Source organism: Ranitomeya variabilis, chromosome 4, assembly GCF_051348905.1.
Source record: "Ranitomeya variabilis isolate aRanVar5 chromosome 4, aRanVar5.hap1, whole genome shotgun sequence".
NCBI classification, from domain to species: Eukaryota; Metazoa; Chordata; class Amphibia; order Anura; family Dendrobatidae; genus Ranitomeya; species Ranitomeya variabilis.
This window is the reverse complement of record NC_135235.1, coordinates 252533935-252548241: the sequence shown is the minus strand read 5'-3', so window position 1 is coordinate 252548241 and position 14307 is coordinate 252533935. Positions and strand designations below refer to the sequence as shown.

At 53.1% G+C, this 14307-nt stretch overlaps 1 protein-coding gene across 2 annotated transcripts in view; it reads right to left on the bottom strand.

Moving 5' to 3' along the window:
• Positions 1-14307, bottom strand: part of LOC143764185 (uncharacterized) — a 62880-nt gene that overhangs the window by 46647 nt on the left and 1926 nt on the right. The window lies entirely within an intron of this gene.

Below are 14307 nucleotides of genomic sequence, written 5' to 3'. Positions count from 1 at the left end.
AAACTGGTCTAGTTATAGGGAAAAACAACAAAGTCCTCCAATACCAGGAATTGTAAATGTAAAAAGATTTTATTCAAAATACAAAGAATTTAAAAAAAAAAAAAGGACATTTAAAAAATAGGAGATGCTAGTACACCATACAAGTAATGGCAAAACAGCAAACGCTGGACATGGAGTAAATAGAATTATACCTACAATGGGAAAATGTATATATATATATATATATATATATATATATATATATATATATATATATATATATATATATATATATATATATATATATATATATATATATATATATATATATATATACATATACACACACACACATAGGGGATATCACATCCTACAACAACCACATAGCCAGTGTGAATGAAGATATTGATAAGGCTAGATATGAAACATAAAGTGCATAAAATAATTAGATTCATTGTGTAACGATTAAGTATTTCAAGGTATAAGGTAATACACAGCAGGACTAAGCAGCTACATGATTAATGTGATGTCCGGCTAAGTAGCCAGTAACCATGGGCACACCATAACATTAAAGTGGCCGTTTGTAAAGAAAAATTATATCAGAGCAAATACCCCCCAAAAAAAGTTGTAAGCGTGCACCCCTTCTGAGGAAGATACGAGATTGAAACGCGCGTTAAGGGGTACGCTGGACCTGTACCTACATAAGGTAATTATAACTTTTTGGATCTTTGCGCTGATATAATTTTAGGGGGTCTGATGGAGGCTCTCTCTGTAGGGGGTCTGATGGGGGCTCTATCTGTAGGGGGTCTGATGGAGGCGCTATCTGTAGGGGATCTGATGGAGGCGCTATCTGTAGGGGATCTGATGGAGGCGCTATCTGTAGGGGATCTGATGGAGGTTCTATCTGTAGGGGGCTCTATCTGTAGGGGGCCTCATGGAGGCTCTGTCTGTAGGGGGCCTGATGGAGACTGTATCTGTAGGGGGTCTGATGGGGGCTCTATCTGTAGGGGGTCTGATGGGGGCTCTATCTGCAGGGGGTCTGATGGGGGCTCTATCTGCAGGGGGTCTGATAGGGGCTCTATCTGTAGGGGTATGTTTCCACATTCAGGAAACGCTGCGTGTTTGACGCTGCGTGTTTGACGCTGCGTAGAGCCGCAGCGTCCAGATGTTACAGCATAGTGGAGGGGATTTCATGAAATCCCATCTCCACTATGCATTAAAAGACGAATGCGGCAGACCCGCGGAAACGGACATGCGGTGCGTCTTTTCAGAACGCATGTCCTTACAATGCTGAAACAACGCAAGTGACCTGCCAGTGACCTCAGGTGCACGTGGACACATACCCTTAGGGTTCTGATGGGGGCTCTATCTGTAGGGGGTCTGATGGGGGCTCTATCTGTAGGGGGTCTGATGGGGGCTCTATCTGTAGAGGGCCTGATGGGGGCTCTATCTGTAGGGGGCCTGATGGGGGCTCTATCTGTAGGGGGCCTGATGGGGGCTCTATCTGTAGGGGGCCTGATGGGGGCTCTATCTGTAGGGGGCCTGATGGGGGCTCTATCTGTAGGGGGCCTGATGGGGGCTCTATCTGTAGGGGGCCTGATGGGGGCTCTATCTGTAGGGGGCCTGATGGGGGCTCTATCTGTAGGGGGCCTGATGGGGGCTCTATCTGTAGGGGTTCTGATGGGGGCCCTGTCTGTAGGTGTTCTGATGGGGGCCCTGTCTGTAGGTGTTCTGATGGGGGCCCTGTCTGTAGGGGGCCCTGTCTGTAGGGGGTCTGATGGGGGCTCTATCTGTAGGGGTTCTGATGGGGGCTCTGTCTGTAGGTGTTCTGATAGGGGCTCTGTCTGTAGGTGTTCTGATAGGGGCTCTGTCTGTAGGTGTTCTGATGGGGTCCCTGTCTGTAGGTGGCCTGATGGGGGGGCAATCCAGAGTGATGCATTAGTAAAAACTCCTATCATAAGAATACACATAAACTTGGTGCAATGTCTCCCTCTTGTGGCATCAATGTGAAGTACAAGTAACTGGCTACATGATCAGTGAGTCCCCTGAACCATCCCCCCCCCCCCCCCCCACAATGCAACGCTCTGTAGAATAGAGGGGTCCAGCTACTGGACATAATAACCCCCCACATCATAATCCTGGTGATTGGACCAGTGTGGCCTCTTCATGGTGCTGCCCACATTGTCTTCAGATGATGAGCGTAGGCTGGACTTGCAGCAATGGAGGCTGGAGTGGAGGTCCGTCATCTCCAGCGATGGGTCCGGCTTGTGTCTTGGGTGCATTTATAGCCGGAGATCGGTCTGGAGACCGTGGGCACAGCGCCAGGAACAGGCTTCACCAGGGAACATCGCCCCGATCCTGTGATTATGGAATTATTACATGGCAATAATGTACAGTAGACTAGACGGACGCCTTTAGGCTGCACGTGGAAGGGTCGGGATTTCTGCCTGGGCCTCATCATCTTATAGACGACATCATCTTATAGACGACCATCATCTTATAGATGACCATCATCTTATAGACCACCATCATCTAATAGACGACATCATCTTATAGACCACCATCATCTTATAGACGACTATCATCATCTTATAGACCACCATTATCTTATAGACCACCATCATCTTGTAGACCACCATCATCTTGTAGACCACCATCATCTTATAGACGACCATCATCTTATAGACGACCATCATCTTATAGATGACCATCATCTTATAGACCACCATCATCTTATAGACCACCATCATCTAATAGACCACCATCATCTTGTAGACGACATCATCTTATAGACGACATCATCTTATAGACGACTATCATCATCTTATATATCACCATCATCTTATAGACGACATCATCTTATAGACGACATCATCTTATAGACCACCATCATCTTATAGACGACTATCATCATCTTATAGATCACCATCATCTTATAGACCATCATCTTATAGACCACCATCATCTTATAGACCACCATCATCTTACAGACCACCATCATCTTACAGACCACCATCATCTTACAGACCACCATCATCTTATAGACCACCATCATCTTATAGACCACCATCATCTTATAGACCACCATCTCCTTTATCTCACACATAAATGTGACTTGCAGCTACTTCACATATGATTAGTTCTGCACATTCTCGTCATGTCGCTGCATTGTTACGGTTTTGCTCCTGGTGGTGGAATAACCTTTTCCCTAACAGCTCCGTGTGTTATTAGGATAATTCCCAAATGAAAGCTCACTGGTCCGAATCGAGGAGCTGCCATGAAGATTTCCCAAGAAAAGAGAAACAGCCTCATCCAGCTCACCGATAGCCGTCTCTCGGCCAAGAAAATTGCCAAACTGCATCATGTGAGCACCATGACAGCTGGAAGAATATGAAATGAAGTCTGTCCATCTATTGAGAAGCCAATGGACATCCAGGCAAAATATCGGAGTCAACAAGTCGGCTCAACCCAAGGTCTATCAGTTCTGGAGCCGCAAACACGGCAGTGGAGGTGATTCGTGTGCTTCATAATAGTGAGATCACAGGCGTCCATGTCAGCACCGTGTGACGCATGTTATACAAGTCTGGAAAGGTGAAGAAGCCTCAACTTCAATATCGTCATAAAAAGTGTTTGCTCGAGATTGCAAAAAAGTACGGAAAGTAGAAGATTGGAAATGGGTGATGTGGGGCGATGAGACGAAAGTCCATAGTGTAGGCTCTGATGTGTAATGATAGGTCTGCTAGAAACAAGGAAAAAAGGCTAACAGCTCAGGAAATTGGAAGAACTGTCCAGTTTGGTGGAGGAAGCCTGATGACATGGCACTGGATACTTCACCAGGATCGATGGTGGTCTCAATGCTGAGCTATATGTGAGTATCCTGTAAGACGAGTTATCAGGGCGGTGGAGTCGGAGTCGTGTAGTCGGGGCCCATTTTGGTGGAGTCGGAATTGGTGTCATGGAAACTGAGGAGTCAGAGGTTTGGCTTACTGACTCCACAGCTCTGCGAGTTACTCCTTAACCTGCAGAACTATGAAAAGAACAACAGTGATCCAGAAGGACAACGACCCGAAACAGACGTCAGGATTGTCAAAGAAATGGTTCAATGACCATGTAGATGTGCCGGATTGTCCCCACAGTCTTTGTGAAGACAAGCCTGAGTCTGACTGAGAGACAAAAGGGGAGTCACAAAATACTGACAAAATAACAACTACAATTTACATTTTTAGGCGCAAAACCATAATAATGCAGAGACATGACGAGAATCTGCAGAAGTAATCACATGCGGAATATCTGGAAGACACATTATGTGTGAGATACAGGAGATGGCGGTCTATAAGATGATGGTGGTCTCACATTAGAGGTGAGATACGGAGCCCCAGTGTGCGCGGATAACACCTTATCTGAGCACAGCGGAGACCCCCAGCCCCCGAGCGTGTGCGGATAACACCTTATAGTACCTTATCTGAGCACAGCGGAGACCCCCAGCCTCGAGCATGTGCGGATAACATCTTATAGCACCTTATCTGAGCACAGCGGAGACCCCCAGCACCCGAGCGTGTGCGGATAACACCTTATAGCACCTTATCTGAGCACAGCGGAGACCCCCAGCACCCGAGCGTGTGCAGATAACACCTTATAGCACCGTAACTGAGCACAGCGGAGACCCCCAGCACCGGAGCATGTGCGGATAACACCTTATAGCACCTTATCTGAGCACAGCGGAGACCCCCAGCACCCGAGCGTGTGCAGATAACACCTTATAGCACCTTATCTGAGCACAGCGGAGACCCCCAGCACCGGAGCATGTGCGGATAACACCTTATAGCACCTTATCTGAGCACAGCGGAGACCCCCAGCCCCCGAGCGTGTGCGGATAACATCTTATAGCACCTTATCTGAGCACAGCGGAGACCCCCAGCACCCGAGCATGTGCGGATAACACCTTATAGCACCTTATCTGAGCACAGCGGAGACCCCCAGCACCGGAGCATGTGCGGATAACACCTTATAGCACCTTATCTGAGCACAGCGGAGACCCCCAGCACCCGAGCGTGTGCAGATAACACCTTATAGCACCTTATCTGAGCACAGCGGAGACCCCCAGCACCGGAGCATGTGCGGATAACACCTTATAGCACCTTATCTGAGCACAGCGGAGACCCCCAGCCCCCAAGCGTGTGCGGATAACATCTTATAGCACCTTATCTGAGCACAGCGGAGACCCCCAGCACCCGAGCATGTGCGGATAACACCTTATAGCACCTTATCTGAGCACAGCAGAGACCCCCAGCACCCGAGCATGTGCGGATAACACCTTATAGCACCTTATCTGAGCACAGCGGAGACCCCCAGCACCGGAGCATGTGCGGATAACACCTTATAGCACCTTATCTGAGCACAGCGGAGCCCCCCAGCCCCCGAGCGTGTGCGGATAACACCTTATAGCACCTTATCTGAGCACAGCGGAGACCCCCAGCCCCCCGAGCATGTGCAGATAACATCTTAAAGCACCTTATCTGAGCACAGCGGAGACCCCCAGCCCCCGAGCATGTGCGGATAACACCTTATAGCACCTTATCTGAGCACAGCGGAGACCCCCAGCCCCCCGAGCATGTGCAGATAACATCTTAAAGCACCTTATCTGAGCACAGCGGAGACCCCCAGCCCCCAAGCGTTTGCAGATAACACCTTATAGCACCTTATCTGAGCAAAGCGGAGACCCCCAGCACCCGAGCGTGTGCGGATAACACCTTATAGCACCTTATCTGAGCACAGCGGAGACCCCCAGCCCCCGAGCTTGTGCAGATAGCACCTTATAGCATCTTATCTGAGCACAGCAGAGACCTCTAGCACCCGAGCATGTGCGGATAACACCTTATAGCACCTTATCTGAGCACAGCGGAGACCCCCAGCACCAGAGCATGTGCGGATAACACCTTATAGCACCTTATCTGAGCACAGCGGAGACCCCCAGCCCCCGAGCGTGTGCAGATAACATCTTATAGCACCTTATCTGAGCACAGCGGAGACCCCCAGCCCCCGAGCATGTGCGGATAACACCTTATAGCACCTTATCTGAGCACAGCGGAGACCCCCAGCCCCCGAGCGTGCGCAGATAACATCTTATAGCACCTTATCTGAGCACAGCGGAGACCCCCAGCCCCCGAGCATGTGCAGATAACATCTTATAGCACCTTATCTGAGCACAGCGGAGACCCCCAGCCCCTGAGCGTGTGCAGATAACACCTTATAGCACCTTATCTGAGCACAGCAGAGACCCCCAGCCCCCGAGCGTGTGCAGATAACACCTTATAGCACCTTATCTGAGCACAGCGGAGACCCCCAGCACCCGAGCATGTGCGGATAACACCTTATAGCACCTTATCTGAGCAAAGCGGAGACCCCCAGCACCCGAGCGTGTGCGGATAACACCTTATAGCACCTTATCTGAGCACAGCGGAGACTCCCAGCACCCGAGCGTGTGCAGATAACACCTTATAGCACCTTATCTGAGCACAGCGGAGACCCCCAGCACCGGAGCATGTGCGGATAACACCTTATAGCACCTTATCTGAGCACAGCGGAGACCCCCAGCACCCGAGCGTGTGCAGATAACACCTTATAGCACCTTATCTGAGCACAGCGGAGACCCCCAGCACCGGAGCATGTGCGGATAACACCTTATAGCACCTTATCTGAGCACAGCGGAGACCCCCAGCCCCCGAGCGTGTGCGGATAACATCTTATAGCACCTTATCTGAGCACAGCGGAGACCCCCAGCACCCGAGCATGTGCGGATAACACCTTATAGCACCTTATCTGAGCACAGCGGAGACCCCCAGCACCGGAGCATGTGCGGATAACACCTTATAGCACCTTATCTGAGCACAGCGGAGACCCCCAGCACCCGAGCATGTGCGGATAACACCTTATAGCACCTTATCTGAGCACAGCAGAGACCCCCAGCACCCGAGCATGTGCGGATAACACCTTATAGCACCTTATCTGAGCACAGCAGAGACCCCCAGCCCCCGAGCGTGTGCGGATAACATCTTATAGCACCTTATCTGAGCACAGCGGAGACCCCCAGCACCGGAGCATGTGCGGATAACACCTTATAGCACCTTATCTGAGCACAGCGGAGCCCCCCAGCCCCCGAGCGTGTGCAGATAACATCTTATAGCACCTTATCTGAGCACAGCAGAGACCCCCAGCCCCCGAGCATGTGCGGATAACACCTTATAGCAACTTATCTGAGCACAGCGGAGACCCCCAGCCCCCCGAGCATGTGCAGATAACATCTTAAAGCACCTTATCTGAGCACAGCGGAGACCCCCAGCCCCCAAGCGTTTGCAGATAACACCTTATAGCACCTTATCTGAGCAAAGCGGAGACCCCCAGCACCCGAGCGTGTGCGGATAACACCTTATAGCACCTTATCTGAGCACAGCGGAGACCCCCAGCCCCCGAGCTTGTGCAGATAGCACCTTATAGCATCTTATCTGAGCACAGCAGAGACCTCTAGCACCCGAGCATGTGCGGATAACACCTTATAGCACCTTATCTGAGCACAGCGGAGACCCCCAGCACCAGAGCATGTGCGGATAACACCTTATAGCACCTTATCTGAGCAAAGCGGAGACCCCCAGCACCCGAGCGTGTGCGGATAACACCTTATAGCACCTTATCTGAGCACAGCAGAGACCCCCAGCCCCCGAGCGTGTGCAGATAACACCTTAGAGCACCTTATCTGAGCACAGCGGTGACCCCCAGCCCCCGAGCGTGTGCAGATAACATCTTATAGCACCTTATCTGAGCACAGCAGAGACCCCCAGCCCCCGAGCATGTGCGGATAACACCTTATAGCACCTTATATGAGCACAGCGGAGACCCCCAGCCCCCGAGCATGTGCAGATAACATCTTAAAGCACCTTATCTGAGCACAGCGGAGACCCCCAGCCCCCAAGCGTTTGCAGATAACACCTTATAGCACCTTATCTGAGCACAGCGGAGACCCCCAGCCCCCGAGCGTGTGCAGATAACACCTTATAGCACCTTATCTGAGCACAGCGGAGACCCCCAGCACCCGAGCATCTGCGGATAACACCTTATAGCACCTTATCTGAGCAAAGCGGAGACCCCCAGCACCCGAGCGTGTGCGGATAACACCTTATAGCACCTTATCTGAGCACAGCGGAGACCCCCAGCCCCCGAGCTTGTGCAGATAGCACCTTATAGCATCTTATCTGAGCACAGCAGAGACCTCTAGCACCCGAGCATGTGCGGATAACACCTTATAGCACCTTATCTGAGCACAGCGGAGACCCCCAGCACCAGAGCATGTGCGGATAACACCTTATAGCACCTTATCTGAGCACAGCAGAGACCCCCAGCCCCCGAGCGTGTGCAGATAACATCTTATAGCACCTTATCTGAGCACAGCGGAGACCCCCAGCCCCCGAGCATGTGCGGATAACACCTTATAGCACCTTATCTGAGCACAGCGGAGACCCCCAGCCCCCGAGCGTGCGCAGATAACATCTTATAGCACCTTATCTGAGCACAGCGGAGACCCCCAGCCCCCGAGCATGTGCAGATAACATCTTATAGCACCTTATCTGAGCACAGCGGAGACCCCCAGCCCCTGAGCGTGTGCAGATAACACCTTATAGCACCTTATCTGAGCACAGCAGAGACCCCCAGCCCCCGAGCGTGTGCAGATAACACCTTATAGCACCTTATCTGAGCACAGCGGTGACCCCCAGCCCCCTAGCGTGTGCAGATAACACCTTATAGCACCTTATCTGAGCACAGCGGAGACCCCCAGCCCCCGAGCGTGTGCAGATAACACCTTATAGCACCTTATCTGAGCACAGCGGAGACCCCCAGCACCCGAGCATGTGCGGATAACACCTTATAGCACCTTATCTGAGCAAAGCGGAGACCCCCAGCACCCGAGCGTGTGCGGATAACACCTTATAGCACCTTATCTGAGCACAGCGGAGACTCCCAGCACCCGAGCGTGTGCGGATAACACCTTATAGCACCTTATCTGAGCACAGCGGAGACCCCCAGCCCCCGAGCTTGTGCAGATAACACCTTATAGCACCTTATCTGAGCACAGCAGAGACCCCCAGCACCCGAGCATGTGCGGATAACACCTTATAGCACCTTATCTGAGCACAGCGGAGACCCCCAGCACCAGAGCATGTGCGGATAACACCTTATAGCACCTTATCTGAGCACAGCGGAGACCCCCAGCCCCCGAGCGTGTGCAGATAACATCTTATAGCACCTTATCTGAGCACAGCGGAGACCCCCAGCCCCCGAGCTTGTGCGGATAACACCTTATAGCACCTTATCTGAGCACAGCGGAGACCCCCAGCCCCCGAGCGTGCGCAGATAACATCTTATAGCACCTTATCTGAGCACAGCGGAGACCCCCAGCCCCCGAGCATGTGCAGATAACATCTTATAGCACCTTATCTGAGCACAGCGGAGACCCCCAGCCCCTGAGCGTGTGCAGATAACACCTTATAGCACCTTATCTGAGCACAGCAGAGACCCCCAGCCCCCGAGCGTGTGCAGATAACACCTTATAGCACCTTATCTGAGCACAGCGGAGACCCCCAGCCCCCGAGCGTGTGCAGATAACACCTTATAGCACCTTATCTGAGCACAGCGGAGACTCCCAGCACCGGAGCATGTGCGGATAACACCTTATAGCACCTTATCTGAGCACAGCGGAGACCCCCAGCACCCGATCGTGTGCAGATAACATCTTATAGCACCTTATCTGAGCACAGCGGAGACCCCCAGCACCCGAGCGTGTGCAGATAACACCTTATAGCACCTTATCTGAGCACAGCGGAGACCCCCAGCCCCCGAGCATGTGCGGATAAAACCTTATAGCACCTTATCTGAGCACAGCGGAGACCCCCAGCACCCGAGCGTGTGCGGATAACACCTTATGGCACCTTATCTGAGCACAGCGGAGACCCCCAGCACCCGATCGTGTGCAGATAACACCTTATAGCACCTTATCTGAGCACAGCGGAGACCCCCAGCCCCCGAGCGTGCGCAGATAACATCTCATAGCACCTTATCTGAGCACAGCGGAGACCCCCAGCCCCCGAGCATGTGCAGATAACATCTTATAGCACCTTATCTGAGCACAGCGGAGACCCCCAGCCCCTGAGCGTGTGCAGATAACACCTTATAGCACCTTATCTGAGCACAGCAGAGACCCCCAGCCCCCGAGCGTGTGCAGATAACACCTTATAGCACCTTATCTGAGCACAGCGGAGACCCCCAGCCCCCGAGCGTGTGCAGATAACACCTTATAGCACCTTATCTGAGCACAGCGGAGACCCCCAGCACCGGAGCATGTGCGGATAACACCTTATAGCACCTTATCTGAGCACAGCGGAGACCCCCAGCACCCGATCGTGTGCAGATAACATCTTATAGCACCTTATCTGAGCACAGCGGAGACCCCCAGCACCCGAGCGTGTGCAGATAACACCTTATAGCACCTTATCTGAGCACAGCGGAGACCCCCAGCCCCCGAGCATGTGCGGATAAAACCTTATAGCACCTTATCTGAGCACAGCGGAGACCCCCAGCACCCGAGCGTGTGCGGATAATACCTTATGGCACCTTATCTGAGCACAGCGGAGACCCCCAGCACCCGATCGTGTGCAGATAACACCTTATAGCACCTTATCTGAGCACAGCGGAGACCCCCAGCACCCGAGCGTGTGCGGATAACACCTTATGGCACCTTATCTGAGCACAGCGGAGACCCCCAGCACCCGATCGTGTGCAGATAACACCTTATAGCACCTTATCTGAGCACAGCGGAGACCCCCAGCCCCCGAGCGTGTGCGGATAACACCTTATAGTACCTTATCTGAGCACAGCGGAGACCCCCAGCCCCGAGCATGTGCGGATAACATCTTATAGCACCTTATCTGAGCACAGCGGAGACCCCCAGCACCCGAGCGTGTGCGGATAACACCTTATAGCACCTTATCTGAGCACAGCGGAGACCACCAGCACCCGAGCGTGTGCAGATAACACCTTATAGCACCTTATCTGAGCACAGCAGAGACCCCCAGCACCCGAGCATGTGCGGATAACACCTTATAGCACCTTATCTGAGCACAGCGGAGACCCCCAGCACCGGAGCATGTGCGGATAACACTTTATAGCACCTTATCTGAGCACAGCGGAGACCCCCAGCCCCCGAGCGTGTGCAGATAACATCTTATAGCACCTTATCTGAGCACAGCAGAGACCCCCAGCCCCCGAGCATGTGCGGATAACACCTTATAGCACCTTATCTGAGCACAGCGGAGACCCCCAGCCCCCGAGCATGTGCAGATAACATCTTAAAGCACCTTATCTGAGCACAGCGGAGACCCCCAGCCCCCAAGCGTTTGCAGATAACACCTTATAGCACCTTATCTGAGCACAGCGGAGACCCCCAGCCCCCGAGCGTGTGCAGATAACACCTTATAGCACCTTATCTGAGCACAGCGGAGACCCCCAGCACCCGAGCATGTGCGGATAACACCTTATAGCACCTTATCTGAGCAAAGCGGAGACCCCCAGAACCCGAGCGTGTGCGGATAACACCTTATAGCACCTTATCTGAGCACAGCGGAGACCCCCAGCCCCCGAGCTTGTGCAGATAGCACCTTATAGCACCTTATCTGAGCACAGCAGAGACCTCCAGCACCCGTGCATGTGCGGATAACACCTTATAGCACCTTATCTGAACACAGCGGAGACCCCCAGCACCAGAGCATGTGCGGATAACACCTTATAGCACCTTATCTGAGCACAGCGGAGACCCCCAGCCCCCGAGCGTGTGCAGATAACATCTTATAGCACCTTATCTGAGCACAGCGGAGACCCCCAGCCCCCGAGCATGTGCGGATAACACCTTATAGCACCTTATCTGAGCACAGCGGAGACCCCCAGCCCCCGAGCGTGCGCAGATAACATCTTATAGCACCTTATCTGAGCACAGCGGAGACCCCCAGCCCCCGAGCATGTGCGGATAACACCTTATAGCACCTTATCTGAGCACAGCGGAGACCCCCAGCCCCCGAGCGTGCGCAGATAACATCTTATAGCACCTTATCTGAGCACAGCGGAGACCCCCAGCCCCCGAGCGTGTGCAGATAACATCTTATAGCACCTTATCTGAGCACAGCGGAGACCCCCAGCCCCTGAGCGTGTGCAAATAACACCTTATAGCACCTTATCTGAGCACAGCAGAGACCCCCAGCCCCCGAGCGTGTGCAGATAACACCTTATAGCACCTTATCTGAGCACAGCGGTGACCCCCAGCCCCCGAGCGTGTGCAGATAACACCTTATAGCACCTTATCTGAGCACAGCGGAGACCCCCAGCCCCCGAGCGTGTGCAGATAACACCTTATAGCACCTTATCTGAGCACAGCGGAGACCCCCAGCACCCGAGCATGTGCGGATAACACCTTATAGCACCTTATCTGAGCAAAGCGGAGACCCCCAGCACCCGAGCGTGTGCGGATAACACCTTATAGCACCTTATCTGAGCACAGCGGAGACTCCCAGCACCCGAGCGTGTGCGGATAACACCTTATAGCACCTTATCTGAGCACAGCGGAGACCCCCAGCCCCCGAGCTTGTGCAGATAACACCTTATAGCACCTTATCTGAGCACAGCAGAGACCCCCAGCACCCGAGCATGTGCGGATAACACCTTATAGCACCTTATCTGAGCACAGCGGAGACCCCCAGCACCAGAGCATGTGCGGATAACACCTTATAGCACCTTATCTTAGCACAGCGGAGACCCCCAGCCCCCGAGCGTGTGCAGATAACATCTTATAGCACCTTATCTGAGAACAGCGGAGACCCCCAGCCCCCGAGCATGTGTGGATAACACCTTATAGCACCTTATCTGAGCACAGCGGAGACCCCCAGCACCAGAGCATGTGCGGATAACACCTTATAGCACCTTATCTTAGCACAGCGGAGACCCCCAGCCCCCGAGCGTGTGCAGATAACATCTTATAGCACCTTATCTGAGCACAGCGGAGACCCCCAGCCCCTGAGCGTGCGCAGATAACATCTTATAGCACCTTATCTGAGCACAGCGGAGACCCCCAGCCCCCGAGCATGTGCAGATAACATCTTATAGCACCTTATCTGAGCACAGCGGAGACCCCCAGCCCCTGAGCGTGTGCAGATAACACCTTATAGCACCTTATCTGAGCACAGCAGAGACCCCCAGCCCCCGAGCGTGTGCAGATAACACCTTATAACACCTTATCTGAGCACAGCGGAGACCCCCAGCCCCCGAGCGTGTGCAGATAACACCTTATAGCACCTTATCTGAGCACAGCGGAGACCCCCAGCACCGGAGCATGTGCGGATAACACCTTATAGCACCTTATCTGAGCACAGCGGAGACCCCCAGCACCCGATCGTGTGCAGATAACATCTTATAGCACCTTATCTGAGCACAGCGGAGACCCCCAGCACCCGAGCGTGTGCAGATAACACCTTATAGCACCTTATCTGAGCACAGCGGAGACCCCCAGCCCCCGAGCGTGTGCGGATAAAACCTTATAGCACCTTATCTGAGCACAGCGGAGACCCCCAGCACCCGAGCGTGTGCGGATAACACCTTATGGCACCTTATCTGAGCACAGCGGAGACCCCCAGCACCCGATCGTGTGCAGATAACACCTTATAGCACCTTATCTGAGCACAGCGGAGACCCCCAGCACCCGAGCGTGTGCGGATAACACCTTATGGCACCTTATCTGAGCACAGCGGAGACCCCCAGCACCCGATCGTGTGCAGATAACACCTTATAGCACCTTATCTGAGCACAGCGGAGACCCCCAGCCCCCGAGCGTGTGCGGATAACACCTTATAGCACCTTATCTGAGCACAGCGGAGACCCCCAGCACCCGAGCGTGTGCAGATAACATCTTATAGCACCTTATCTGAGCACAGCGGAGACCCCCAGCACCGGAGCATGTGCGGATAACACCTTATAGCACCTTATCTGAGCACAGCGGAGACCCCCAGCCCCCGAGCGTGTGCAGATAACATCTTATAGCACCTTATCTGAGCACAGCGGAGACCCCCAGCCCCCGAGCGTGTGCGGATAACACCTTATAGCACCTTATCTGAGCACAGCGGAGACTCCCAGCACCCGAGCGTGTGCGGATAACACCTTATAGCACCTTATCTGAGCACAGCGGAGACCCCCAGCACCCGAGCGTGTGCGGATAACACCTTATGGCACCTTATCTGAGCA